Source organism: Benincasa hispida, chromosome 2 (genome assembly GCF_009727055.1).
Source record: "Benincasa hispida cultivar B227 chromosome 2, ASM972705v1, whole genome shotgun sequence".
Taxonomy (NCBI): domain Eukaryota; kingdom Viridiplantae; phylum Streptophyta; class Magnoliopsida; order Cucurbitales; family Cucurbitaceae; genus Benincasa; species Benincasa hispida.
The window spans coordinates 23,256,829-23,272,690 of record NC_052350.1 but is presented as its reverse complement, the minus strand read 5'-3'; positions in this window follow the sequence as shown (position 1 = coordinate 23,272,690).

The window sequence follows — 15,862 nt, the reverse complement described above, 5'->3', positions numbered from 1 at the left end:
AGTATCTATTGCCTGACTTTTAGGATCGATATGACAACCCTAGAAGGGGGTGAATAAGGTTTATTTAAATTAATTAAAACTTTTTCCTAATGTGGGCCCTATTAAGCAAATTAATAAACTTTTTGCTAACAAGTAGTTTAAACAATAAATTCATGCAAATAAATTCAACCCAAAATAAAGTTAATAATACTACTTTAAAGCACCCAATTTGATTCTAATAACAAGATTGATAATGAATGTAAAAATTTAAGAACTATCAATCAAAATATACAAATATGAGCAATTAACTTCAAGAACAAATATTGCAATTAATTTCATGTAATAAATTATAATAACAAATTAATTGCAAAATTAAATAGGAGAGGAATAGAGAAATTGACACCGGTAATTTTATAGTGGTTCGGCACAGCCCGACATACATCCACTTCCCAAGCTTCTCTTGGGTATGTCACTACGAACTTGACTCTTTCCACGACTTAGAGTCGAACTTCTACAACGTTCCTTTTCCAGGTGCAAGAACAAACCCGATTCTTTTCACGGTTGAGGATCAAACTGTTATAACAACTCGTTTTTGGATCAAGAGCAACTCTTACAAGTTGGAAAATGTTAAAGAATACTCTTACAACTCTCTTAATAGAGTGGATTTACAATTGTTAATCTCGCACAAATCAATTCTCACGATACATAAATCTCTATAAAGAATTAAATGGAAAGAAGAAATAACGAAGCTTAGCGAGAACAACAATGGTGGCTTTTAGGATTGTAAAAAATGTGTAATTTTTTTTTTTTTTAATTTGAGAGAAGATGAAGAGTTTAAAAAGAGACGAAGGTAGGTGAAAATTAAATTCAATTTGGGTCATTGGATGTTGATAAAAGAAAATTGAATGGTGGAGATTTAAGCTCAACTAGCCGTTAGACACAATATATATATATGTATATATCTTAAATTATTTTCTTTTGAAACCCAACAAAAGGTATAAATCCATCATGTCACAAACATAACATGATATTAAATTTTTTTTCTTTTCAAAACCAATTCAAAAATCAAAAACCTACCATATATCACTATTCTATTGCTCCAAGTGGCACCTTTCAATTGGTCCACTTTGATGAAAAATAATCTGCCACGTCATCAGTTCGGAATTTTTTCATTAAGCTTGTTTCACTTTTATCTTCTTCGTTTGAGCTCCGATTTAAGTGAATCAAATAGTGTTGGAACTGTTGTTCCGAGCTTTACACAATGGATACTTAAAACACTAAAATTATTGGTCAATAAGTTTAGATTTTTTATTATCAAAATATTAATTAATTAATTTGAGATTAAGGGCCAAAAAGCCAACATGACTTACTTACACATAACTTCTCATGATATTATCCTCGAGGAAAATGCATAATGTCTACAAATGCATGTATTTTCTTTTATTCCTTATTAAAATATTTCAAATCTACATATCATGACTTTGGTCTCATGTACTTATTTTACATAACATCAAACTTGTCAATGCATGGTGACTCGACAACTATGAACGTAAAGTTTGAAATATGACTCTTCAACAATATGGTAGACTTCATCTTCAAGAGGTAACTGGAACTCTTCCACTACTTGGGGGGAAAAACATTTGAAAAGCATGAGCTAGGAAGCCCAGTGAGCGACAATTTTAACTATTAAACATAACTTTAAACATTTTTTTACCCGATCGTAATAGATAAATTTTTAAAGATTATTTCATTAACATCATAAATGCATAAAATCATCACAAGCGCATACTCTAGTTTACCACAATGAGATAGACCAACATGCGACCGCACTCAGCTCACGTACGTTTCGAAACATGTGGCCAGGTTCAACTCACATAGATTCAACATTCTCAATAGTGGCCAATTATAGAGCTACAACGTATAAGACAGTTTTATCACTTCTCAATGCCTGAAAGAACTATATAATAAAACATACCTCAACGCATAGAAAGGAACTTACAAAGAAATACACTTCAACACGTGGTTCATAATAAAACATATTTCAACACATGGTTCAATCCATTTTAACGGATCAAAGTTCACCAGAATAATTTATAAATACCACTCGTAATTTTGATCATCAGTCTTGTACCTGAGTTATCCTGGTGAACCAACTTAACACTCCCAGTTCTCGTTGGTGTGAACCAACTCAATGCACACAGCCTGATCTCGTCGTACGTGCACGTAGACATACATCCTACTTTCTTGTCACAGGCTCAGAAGCTAGATCTGAAGATCCTCTGACCATCCCATGCGGTACTACGAAAATATAATCACGTAAGTGGAAGAAACCACTTTTATATACATTATCAACCATACGCTTACTCAATATTTTTTATATGAGTCATCTTAAAACATTAATTTACAAACTATGCGCTTTAGCCATAGTAAAACATATTTTCATGTTATTCAAAACATCATGTTTTCAGCACTTATTAAATAAAGAATTCTTCAACGCGTCAAGTTCAAAGCATCATATTTACAAAATATCTTATTAAATCAATAAAGCTTTACTTAAAGACAACTATTTATTGCATCGAAATCATATTTTTACTTTTATGGAAGGGTTGCTCATAACTTTGAACCTTGGCTGTCAATGCATGAAACGTGCATTGAGTACCCTACACTCGACAACCTATCCACCCAACTCCTTTAAGATGCCTCTTTCCTTCCTCCACCCTTGCCTGCTTACCCTGCTAGACAAAGAGTTTAACTCCTCCCAATTTCCTACTCCCCCATCTCTTTAGCCTTAGACATAGTATTTATAGTCTCTCAAAACTATCCTTATCGTCAGAAGCATTGCTCTCTACCCACCTACTCCACCTCAAGTGTAAACCCTAGAACTTGATTTCCTAAATAGTATTGTTTGATAGTCCATATTGTTTTCAATTATCTTAAAGAATGCTTAGGGAGTTAGTTTTTATCTAATTAAATTAGAAGTTGGTAAGTGAATTAATAAAAAAAATGGAATTTTCCTAAGTGTTTAAAATTTTGAATTATTTAAAGAGAAGGAAGCCATGTGTGAAGGCTTGTAGCATGAGAGAGATGCCTAGAAGGCCTTGACGACAAAGCCAAAGAAGGAGTTGGCATTGACAAGCTTAGGCGATGTGCTTGGTGGGAACGACATGGGAGGCTTGCCAAGATACAAGGAAGATGGCAAGGAAGGCCTAGGCGAGGAAGTGAAGGTGAGTCTTGGGCAAAGAGGATTGTAAGTTTTAGGCAATGACAAGGTAGTAGCATGGGCGGTGAGGAGAGCCTATAGCTGAGAGATTAGAGAGTGTGAAGGCCATGCCATTTTAGATGTTGATGTGCTAAGGGAAGCAATTTATTTAGCCTAATTAGTGGGCTAAGTGGCATAATTAGAAACTTAAGACAAGATATTATGGCATGATGTGTCACTTAATTACGCAAAGTAGCCATGCAATAACAAGTATAAATAGAGGCTGAAAAGAGGAAATCGTTTTTACGAATTTTCTCATGCCAAAGAATAGGTTTTTCAGCCAAAGTGAAGAAATTCCCACGATTTACTAGTGAAATCTTGAAGAAATTGAAGGTCGTTCTGGTTTCTAGACTACTTCGAGCAAGCTATGAATATTGGTGGATTTTTAACTCTCTAAGAAGAATTAGAAGCTCTAATATTGCGGTAAGGTAGATATGTAAGAAGTTCACAGAAGGAAATTTTGAATTTTGATGAAAAGATTTTAAGTTATAAGTTATGGAAGTTTAATTTGAAATTTGATGTTGAATAAGCAGGCAGTTACATAGGTTGAAGAAGTAGGCAACTGGTCGAGGACTGAGGAAGTTGGCGTTGAGTAGGGCTGGCGGTAAAGTGTCTCTCACAGCGCCCCTCACACGCCCTACACTTATTAGGCAAGCAACCATGCAACCCAAGCGACCAAGTTTGCCCGTTTCCTAGTCTGTGCGCGCCCTTGACGCCTAACACGCATGCATAACAGCCAAGAATGCCTCTCATATGAGCACTTGTGCGCATGACTGTCGCCCACGAGGGGCCACCCGACTACCTTATGTGCGTGCCTGAGGCCAGTTTGTGTGTCCTAGCACCCATACCCAATGTCCGTGTGCATGCACCTTGCACCATTCGGCCCATTGGTGTGCATAGGTTGTCGTAAGCTTAGTATTGGCCTAGTCTTGGAATTTTAGTATTGGTAAGGCATTGTTGAGTTCATTAAGAAGTATTATGAATATTAAGCTATAAAAATGCATAAGTGTGGACTCTATAGAAAATGTAAGGTTTAACTTAATATAAAGAAAAAATGACCTAAAAGGTTAAGTTGGTTAAAGTTATTTAAGCTCAAAGGTGAACAAGTATCATTGACCAAGGGTTATTCATTTATGTTACAGGCCAAACGAAGATTGGAAGGGCATATAACCCTTTAGGAGCTAGTTAATAATTGTGAGTGATAAAGTTTTATAAATGCTATTCATAATGTGCTTTCTATGTTTTTGTTCATGAACGCTTTACCTTAAATGATTTCAAAGCCTAGTTTAGCCAAAGCATGATTTATGTTGAATGAATGATTTATCTAGCATGAAGCAAAGTTTCCAAAGTATGTTAAAGCATGAGTTTTCCTTTTCATAAGCTACAAGCTTCAATGCTTCTAAAACATGAATTTCTTCTAAAAGGAAATTTATATGCTATGGCTCCATATGATATTTTAAGTATGATTTCCATGATACCAAGCATTCCTAATGTGTTCATAAAACTTAATACCATATTACCTATCTTTAATGCCATGTTTTCTTAGGAGTGTTGAATGAGTTTAAGTACAATGGATGTTTTAGTTAAAGCATGATTTCAATACCACAGTTATGAATTCTTGATACTAAAAGAGATGAAGGTATCTAGGATCCTAATACTGAAGGAGATGAAGGTATCTAGGGATTACACTAAGCTTACGATCTTTGGGACCCACTTTAGCACACATATAGGCTTTAGACCGTGTGTTAGAATGCTATTAGCCTTTGGGGCATATCTGCATTCACGTATGAGTATAATCGACGCTAATGGTGGTATACTAATTCCACCACAACTAAGACTATTGACATTAAGAGTATGAGCAAAAGGAGGGCACAAAGTTAAGTATGAATGTTTTATGTGATTTGCAAAAGATATGATATGTTTCAGGGTTTCTCAATGATTTTGTGAATGTTCTAATGTTTTAAAGTTTATAAGTTTAAGCGAAGCAAGCTATAACCCTGAGTTCATGAAAAGAATTTCCATTTATCAATTATTCTCTAATTTCTTCAGCTTATTTATGTTTATGAACATTTATTTTTAAATAGTCACTCACTAGGCATCCCAACTCATTTTTTCATGTTTTCCCTCCCCAGATAATGGTCGAAGTCTAAAGTCTAGCTTACAGTTTCCAATCTGCCACAAGATAGTAGATCTCTGATAGACCCTGACGTTTGCTTAGGTTCTTGTTGTGACTTAGTTGGTTTTAAAGCTCATGTACATATAGTGGGAAAAGGGTTAACTCAACGTTTGTAACTTATGTTTTAGATCTTGTGTTATAAACTTTGGTTGTAAATATGTATATAAGTTGGTGATGTGTTAGTCCCTTTTATATGAAAAGCTCTAGTTACTTTAGGGGTTTGAGATGGAATGCATGAACCTTATAAATATTTATACTTGTGTATCAAGTGATATAGAAGCGAGGAAACATGTTACAGGTCTCAGTTGGGCAGTAGGTATTATAAGAGGGTTGACATTTACTGTCTTTACATCTCTTTTTAGGTTAAGAGGGTAACCCAGAAGGGGCTGTGACATCAACTCTTTACAGCTTTCTTAGTCTCTTTTCTTCTTAGATTTCGTTTACACAACTTAATAAAATCAAATTTCTTTAATTTTTCCTTACCTAATTTTTATTCCTTTATTTTACAAAGCTAAATAATTCTTTCTCTTCCAATTTAATTTTTATTCTTGTAAACTTAAACTATCTCATTGTTAATTAATCGCTTTCAACACTTCTAACTCCCCACTTATTTCCCACAATTAATTCCACTTTAGTCTAATTACTTCTTAATTAATTATCATAGGATAAGGGAGGAGGTTATTATAGAGACCATCTGGGATTTGGACAAAAAGGGAGTATTTACTATTAAAACTACTCTCTCTCTCTATATATATATTGCATTGGAAGCTGGCTCATTCCCATTAAGCTCATTGTTCAACTAATGATGCCTCTTTGCAATTGTGGAAGGTGTTTTGGAAATCTAAGGCCTTACCTAAGGCTAAGATTTGTTGATGCAAAATCATCAACGACGTCATTACTACCAAGTATAATGTGACAAGAAAAGAAGCTCACTCTAATCTTTTGTGTGTTTTGTGCAGGGCCTAGACGGAAACTTCTTCTCACTTTATATGGAAATATAAAGTAATGAAGGATATTTGGCACCAATTTTTAAATGCTAACAAAGGATACTATGAAGGGAATTGAATCCCAACGGAAGCGTGTGATCACATTCTTTAATTCTTGAAACAATTAAAAATACAAACGAAAGAGAAGGTTAAGAACCATACCGTTGCAGATACGTGACCACAACGAAATCTCCCCTTGAATCTTGCTGTCTCCTTTTTGAATTCTTCAAATTCCATGAGGTCTTCCTTGCTATGACTCTGGCAAGGATCCAATTTGTAGAAATCGCTTCTTGAAAGAATAAAAGGAATGGGAAAAATAATTTTCATGGAATTTTTCTACAAAAAGCGGGAGAATTTGTAGAGAGTTTCAAAGTAATCTTAGAGATTATTCTTGTAGAGAATGTATATTATGAGGGTTCCCAAGGGCCTTATTTATAGAATTCTATGGGTTACTCCTAATCCTATTGGAATAATCTTTTTGCAGAGATTTTAAATTAAATATTCAATAAGTAAAATATTCTTTCAAATAAAATCACATTTTAAACGATTTATCTCCGGCAGAATCTTTAATTTGAATCTCATTCAAATTAAATAGTTAATTATCTGAATCCAATTCAAATCAATTAATTAATTCTCTCTCTAATTATTTAATTCAAATCTCATTTAAATTTAATTTAATTATATGGATCTCATCCAAATAATTTTAATTATTTGAATCATATTCAGAATTTCTTTCCATATTATAAATTTTTTACTTGAATCTCATCCAAATAAACTTTATAATAAATCATATATTTAATTGTATCCAATACAATTAACATTTTTCCTTAAAATTTGAACACTTCAAATTTTCTTTCAATCATTAATTGATCCTTGTTGGTCTGTGGCGTCTAGCAAGAGACCTTATGGACCTACAGATTATAAGCTCCAACAATCCAATATTAATTAATTAAACTCTTTAATTAAATTATAAACTCCTTAATTAAATTAACCTTCATTCATTAACTATAGGGCAAAGTACTATAGACCCGTAATTAAAATCTTATGCACTGTAGAACAAGTTGTGTCCATGGATATAATGTAAAACTCGAATTTAGGTTCCTTAGATAAGTTTATTTAACCAAAAAGGGATACTATATGATATATATATAAATATATATATATATATATACTTATTTTATTATTATTATAAAAGAATGTAAGTGTTGTTTATGGAAATTTAGAAGAAAGAGAAGGAAATTTCCTTAATGAGAAAAATTAATCATTGTCTGGCTGAAGGCATTGAGAGAGGTGATGTGGCAATTCATTCCTTGATTTCAGGAAGCGGCAGAGAGATTAAAAGGGAAGAGAGAATTTCAAAGGCATGGTTTCGACAATTGAGAAAAGGGAATTTAGTGAATTCAGTGCCATTTGAGAGTTGGGAAACCTGGTTTTCAAGGCGATTCTATTGGAGAAATATTGCAAAGATGAAGAACCAAAGAGAAATTTGCAAAGAAGGCAGAACCAAGGAGTAATCCGGACCTGTGGTGAAGTTTGGAAGTTCCAAGCCAAATCACCAGGAAGTTTGAGCTGAAATTTGAAAAGGGCTTAGGATTATGAGTTATGAATTTTTGAAGTTGTACCAGGGAATTAGTGCATAAGCAGTTCAACATGGGTTTACATTGAGATTTTGTAAGAAGGGTGTTGCTCTCGGGGGAAATCTCGCTAGAAACTGAGGTGAGTATCGCTAAGAATTTCACAAGGAAAAGTTTGGTATTGCTCTAGAGGGTGTCGTTAGTGTCACTAGTGAGGATCTCGTTAGTATCGCTTGTGAGGATCTCGCTAGTATTGCTTGTGAGGATCTCGCTAGTGTCGTTTGTGGGGATCTCTCCAGTGTCGCTTGTGAGGATCTCTCCAGTGTCGCTTGTGAGGATCTCGCTGGTGAGGATCTCGCTAGTATCGTTTGTGAGGATCTCGCTAGTATCATTTGTGAGGATCTTGCTAGTGTCATTTGTGAGGATCTCTCTAGTGTCGCTTGTGAGGATCTCGCTAGTGAGGATCTTGCTAGTATCGCTTGTGAGGATCTCGCTAGTGTCGTTTGTGAGGGTCTCTCCAGTGTCGCTGGTGGGGGATCTCGCTAGCATCACTTGGGGGGGAATCTCGCTTGTGAAGCTGGCTGTGTGGATGAAAATGTTTTTAATAAATAATTTTTTTGAAATAAGCTAGAATTTCTAAGTAATTGTAATCAAGAATTATATCTTTTCAGGCCAAGAGAAGCTGGGGAAAACGTATAAACCAATAGAAGCTTAACAAACTGTAGGTGACTAAGTAGACTCCAAGTTTTTAATATTCAAGCATGTCTGACCAAGTAAAGCACAGTGGCATTAATGATGTATTTACACTTCCTCAAGCATCCAATTGTGAGAGAATAACTTAATGCATGTCCCCTGGCTTGTATGTGTGTAGTTCAGGCCAAGGTATGTTGGAAAACCCTTACAAAAACCATGTTCTCTTTATGATATATGCTTTCTTAAGGAAGGTTACAGGAGAATGAATTCTTGTGTAAATGAGTGACAATGGAATAGCTCTTGTGTAGTACTAGGCTATGGAATTTAATTTGTTGTTACAAAATATGTATTAGGTACCGAAGGACACTTGAGAAGGTACTTGGCCAATTCGATACCGAAGGACTTTTGAGAAGGTATTCGGCCAATTTGATACCGAAGGACTTATGAGAAGGTATCATGAAAGCTTGATACTGAAGGACATGTTGAGAAGGTATCCCAACTAATTAGGTACCGAAGGACACTTGAGAAGGTACCTGGCCAATTCAATACCGAAGGACTTTTTAGAAGGTATCCGGCCAATTTGATACCGAAGGACTTATGAGAAGGTATCATAGAAGTTCGATACTGAAGGACATGTCTGAGAAGGTATCTGAGCGGAGGTATCAAAGCATTAGGATATTTAGTGTGGCCACGTGCACGTAGGCAGTTATGAGTGGGGACCATGGTAGGGGTCTCATGGCTGGTTGTAAACATTGGGAGTTAGAGCGTTCATGCTCGTTCTCAATTAGGGAATAATAACGTTGATGATGTACAGAGAATAGCTTTAAAGCTATATCTAGGGACATTTGTGGAATACACTCGTTTGTATGTGTACATGTTCATAGTATTGCTATGCTTGTTATGTTATGATTGTATAGTCACTTACTGGGCTGTTAGCTCACCAAATTTCTTTGTATTCTCTTTTCTCAGGTAGTGGTCAGTTTCCTCAAAGTTGATCCTGCTACTACTTGCCACCCAAGGACTCAACTTATTAAGAGAACGTAGGTTGATAATTTGATTATGTATGCATGTTTTGTTAAAAGGGACTAGGGCTTCTTAGGGAAGGATTGGGCCTTCTAAGATGTTTCATTTTTGTTTCTTGAGAAGTAATGTCGTGGCAGTATGCGTATGTTTATACTGTTTCGTAGAATTTCTATGCAAGGTTGCTGTATATGTATATTATTAGTATTTGCAACAGGATGGTATTTGGATTTAAAGACATGGTGGTGGTAGCGGGCAGTAGGGGCTAATAGCTACCATGGTCATGTTCTCTTATAGAATAAAGAGTAATTAGGGAGGGGGTGTGACATATAATCAATATAAGCAAGTTGATCCTTCATGAGTTGTTCATAATTACAATTGAGTTAAAAAGTCTATTTTACCCCTGTAATTATATCTTTTTCTTAAGTCCCACTGATTCCTCTAATGAACAATTTATCTATGATCTAACCATAAACTAAGTCCCTCTCGAGCCAATGAGAAGGCGGGATCCCTTTATTCAAGTCTCGAAATCAGTATTTAAGGGAACTATTCATCTACTTACCCTTATAAGGAAGGAATGAAATCCATCTTATGAATTTATGTTCCCAGCTCCCGTTTTAATCAAGTCCCTAAAATGGTAGGCTTGTTGAGTTGGCAACTCGAGCCACTCTCTGATAGACCAAATGTATGAGAGGTAAAATATTTCAGATAAGCATGGTCTAAGTGCAAACATACATTGTCAAAGAAGTAATAATCTCGGAGTATTCTGAGTATCGAACCCATAGGACAAGCAGTAATTTTAATTTAATCAAGACTATAAATTTAATGCAATCGAAGGTAACCCAAATGAATTGTGTTGTGAATAAGTAGAAATTGAGGTAAGAAAATAAAACAACAAATAATGTTAATCGAACAGGGCTAACAATGCTTCAACATTTCGGGCTTCACAGCAAAAGTGATATGACTGCATCACACCAGGCCAGTGAAGTATGCATGGACAATAATCTACACTTGTTCGGTCTGGTGTCCAATTTCTTTAGGAGTTCTAAGCAGCTACTATCGAATGTTCCTATGGGTAGCTGACTCCTAGGTTAATTAAGGTTAAACTTTTTCACCCTATGTTGTCCCTTATTCCTAGATGACATGAACCTCCTGTTCCTAGGCTCTTGGTCCCATATCCCTTTGTTAAATCCGTTTACACTCTAGCCTTCTCAACACTAGAACTCCACTGGATTGTTAAATTAAGTGACCAATTTAATTTACCAATATTAACTTTAAAAATCAACAAAGAGAATGTAATAACAACAAAGTGGTGCGAGCGCAAAAGTATTTAAGCCATAGAGACTCTAGGGCATTCACATTGTCAAACCCCTAGAAAGAATTTAGCTCATGATGATTGACAAAATAAACTTCTTTATTAGGTTAAAAATCATTGCTACAATAAAGTTCGATTGAAAAGATAGATAGACAAATAACTAAACGGTACTAATGGAATGAAAAGAATGTAAAAATGAACGCTACTCCTAATGAACTTAAGGGTAATCTTCAAGGTTTAAGTTTTTCCCTAGGTCAATCTTTCATTTTCCAAGGGTGAAGACTATTTCTCGACATTCACTACCGTGGGATGCGAATCTTAGAGCCAAACTACCTTAGAGGAACTATTGTTCATAAGGTTCTGACTTAAAACATGAAAGTAAACCCAAGGTGACTGCTGGAAAAATGACAGAAATGGAGATGGAGAAAATGAGTTTGGCCAAGGAGTTGATCCACTCGATTTGGAGGGTTTCCATCCCTTTTATAAGCCTTAAAGTGATTGGGAAATACCAAAATTCAAGGCCTGAAAGATTTTCGGGAAAATCGGAGCTAAATAATTGATCAAATCGTGAAAATCAAAACTGCCATTGCCTTATACGAAATTTGGAATTTTAGGGTCCAATATTGTAGCCACATTAGACTATTGTGGGCGCATCAGATTAAAATCCTATAGAAATTGCCAAAAATTGATAAAATTCACCAAATTAGCTCCAAATCATCAAATATCATAATTAAAGCCCAATTAGACCTTCAAGAGCTACATTTTGTGACTTAAGCCAAAATTCAAGAGAAAACTCATCCGATAATTCATTTTTCTTCGTAAAAGTGCATAAAAATGGTATAAAAACATTTACTTCATAGCATGAATCACTCCCACCCATGCAAATCAAGGACTAACCTCACAGAAAGAAGTTCATAAATTACTCAAGATTAAGATTGAGTCGCACATGATTATCCTATGAAATATTAACCTTATCAATTAATGGATTTACAATGAGAGATTAACTATTTTCGTGGTCTGGTCGTATACAAACTCTTTGTATGGGATACCCTTACTCACACTTCTCTACATGAACAGTTTGGATCAAACCATTTAAACCTATTACAAAGTAGACCATATTCATAGTGTCACAAGGATAAGACACCCCACCTTATCCATATACTATAGACATTTAGGTTATCTCTTGAACATAATCCACTCGTATGCAACTACATAGAAGTTTAAGAATTCATACTATTGTTAGGGTTGATGCCCTAAATCTCGTAGGCTTGTAGTTTGGAATTATATTGTACAAACTATTTATTTATGTAATGAAATACTAGGTATTTTATGTTGGGATTGGTGTCTTAATTCTCTCGGAGTCTCGTTGTTTTGTAAAGATACACATTATTTAATGAATAAAATAAGTGTTATTTAATTCTAGCATTTACTCATATCCAATAAACAAAGCTCTTTGGTTATCTTATGTGAACTTAAGCATGTATATGTGATATACAAGTGGATCATGCCTTAAGTGATAACCTAAATAGGTATGTAGTATAAGGATTAAGGTGGGATACCTGATCTTAGTGACACTATGGATACGACCCGCTTTGTAGAGGTTTGCAAGTGTTGTAAACTACTACAGATGGTAGATCCTGACCATTCATGTGGAGACATGCGAGTGAAGGTGTCCTATACAAAGAGTTTGTATAAGACTTGGACCACGAGATGACTAGACTCTATATATAATGCCGTTGATAGTAGAGACTTGCATCTCACCTAAACGACCGTAGGTGACATGACCTCAATCCTGAGTATTTTGAGAACTCCTACCTTTGAAGGCGGTCCTTTGATTAGTATAGGTGAGAGTGGCCAGATTGCCAACTCAACATGCCTACCTTTTTGGGGACTTGTGATGTGTTGATTTATGGTGCAATGATGTGTGGATGCGATGATCATACAAGTTTTCCTAACAAAGCCCAAGTATAAGCCTTCTTAGGTTCCTGGTAAGTCCAGGGTCGAATATAGGGACTACTAAATAGATATGCGACAGACTCTCTAATTCTATTCTGGTGGTGAAAAATAAGTAGATGGTGTTTTGATTTAGATTTTCCTATGTTATGGAGTTGAACGCGGAGTGATGAAAGCGTAGAGTTATAACAAGTATGCGATGAAGGGGTTGAGAAGAGACTTAGCTTAACATTTCCCAAGATTGTGTACAAGTTATGCGATCATGCTATACACAAATATTAGTACTACATTTCTCAACACAAAATGCCACATTTCTTATTTCTAGGACGCATGCGATGTGTATGAAAAACAACATATAGAACTTATTTCTAAGTTTCTACTCTTGCTTATGCGATCTAATCCGACTCTCTCAAGCCTACATTCTATCTTTAGACTACTTTCTTAAGTACGTCCAAATGATGAATGATGCATACATAAGACAAGATGATCGCATAAAATGCATAGCTTAAGTCATGCTAGCTAAGTACTTCTCAACCCATTTAGAAATTTAGCTACTCATGCATGGTGTGGAGAGTATCTATATGTCTCAACTAGAAGGGTTTATACAGTAGGGTCAAGAGCAAAAAGTTTGCAAGCTTAATCGATCCATTTATGGATTAAAACAAACTTCTAGATCCTGAAATATGAGATTTGACGCTGCGATCAAATCTTATGGCTTTGAACAAAATGTTGATGAACCCTGTGTGTACAAGAAAATTGTCAACAAAACTGTTGCTTTTCTGGTGTTGTATGTTGATGATATTCTACTCATTGAGAATGGGGTAGAATATCTAGCTGACATTAAGAGATGGTTGGCTTCATAATTCCAAATGAAAGATTTGGGAGAAGCACAATATGTTCTTAGAATCTAAATAGTTCGGAATCACAAGAACAGAACATTGGCATTATCTCAAGCATCTTATATAGAAAAGATGTTGTCTAGGTATAAAATGCAAAATTCCAAGAAAGGATCTTTACCTTTCAGGCATGGAATTCACCTGTCTAAGGAACAGAGTCCTAAGACACCTCAAGAAGTTGAGGAGATGAATCAAATTTTATATGCATCTGCAGTTGGGAGTTTGATGTATGCAATGTTATGTACTCGTCCCGATATATGCTATACCGTAGGAATTGTCAGCAGATTTCAGTCCAATCCTGGTCATGACCATTGGACTGCTGTTAAAAACATTCTCAAGTATCTTCGGAGAACGAGAGATTATATGCTCGTGTATGGTCCTAAGGATCGGATCCTTACTGAATACACTGATTCTGACTTTCAGACCAATATTGATTTGAGGAAATCAACTTTGGAGTTAGTATTCACTCTTAACGGAGGAGCAGGTGTGTGGAGGAGCATCAAGCAGAGTTGTATTGTAGACTCCACAATGAAAGCTGAGTATGTAGCTGCAAGCGAAGCAACAAAAGAAGTAGTATGGCTCAGAAAGTTCTTGACAGATCTGGAAGTAGTTCCTAATATGCACCTGCCTGTCACTCTCTATTGTGACAACGATGGAGCAGTTGCAAATTCAAACCACGTAGCCATAAAAGGGGAAAGCATATCGAACGAAAGTACCATCTCATTAGGGAAATTGTACACAGAGGAGACATCATTGTCAGTCAGATTACTTCCCAAGACAACTTAACTGATCCATTTATGAAGGCCCTCTCGGCTAAAGTGTTCAAGGGTCACCTAGTAGGACTAGGTCTATGAGTTTTGTATCACTGGGGCAAGTGGGAGAATTTATGGGTATTGCAATGCCTTAGTTTATTGTTTTTGTACTTTTTATTCTCTCCATGTAAACTCAACATTGTATATATTTGTATATATTGATCCACTGGAGTTTTAGTCCAAGTAGAAGTATTGTTGGGTTTTATGTCCTAAAAACTCGCAGTTTGTAAAATAATAAACATCTTCTATAATCAATATACTTTTTTATTGATTTCATAAATAGTATGAAAGTCTAAATCCAATAAACTAAGACCCATGACTATTGTATGAGTACTTGAACTTTATGTGGAGACATAAGAGTGGATCGGGTATGAGTAAATAATCAAAATGATCTATGGTACATCAATGAGGTTGGGTACCTTATTCTGGTAACACCATTGGATGCGGCCTACTCTGTAGTTGTTACAAAGAGTTGTAAAGTGCTACATACGATGTGATCCTAATATGTTATGACATGGGGAGTGAGGGTATCCTATGCAATGAGTTTGCATAAGATCAGAACCAAGAAATAAGTCACTCTTACTTTATAACACTGTTTACTATTTAAGATTGACTATTTTACCTAGATGACCTAGGTAACTCGATCTTAATCCTGAGCTAACTATGAACTTCTGTTTATTTGGGATTGCACTTAGATTTGCATAGTTGAGGGTTGGCTCAACAGCGTCGTCTCAATAAGACTCCCATTTTAGGGGTAAGACTAGATAGATAGTTGGGGACATAGGGTGCAAGACGGAGTTCACGCCTACCCGATTTAGGATAGAAGAAAGGTTGTTCTCTTAAATACTGAATCCAAGTTTTGAACAAGGGGCCCTTCCCTCTCACTGGGCTGGGAGAGTTTGGTTTGGTAATTGGATCACAAACCAGTTGTTCATTAGAGGATCAGTAGTGACTTGAGGAATAAGATGTAATCTCGGGGGTAAAGCAGATATTTGACCCAGCCGTTATTACGAAAAACCTGTGAAGGGTCGACTTGCTGATTATAGTTAAATCATGTGGACATAATATAACTACAGTGAGAGGAGCGCAACTATGTGCTTTAGTGAAGTGACCCATTAGTTAACGAATGGAGATTAATTTGGTCTAATGAGTTTAACCAATTAATCTCGGATTGTTGGAGCCCATGATCTGTAGGTCCG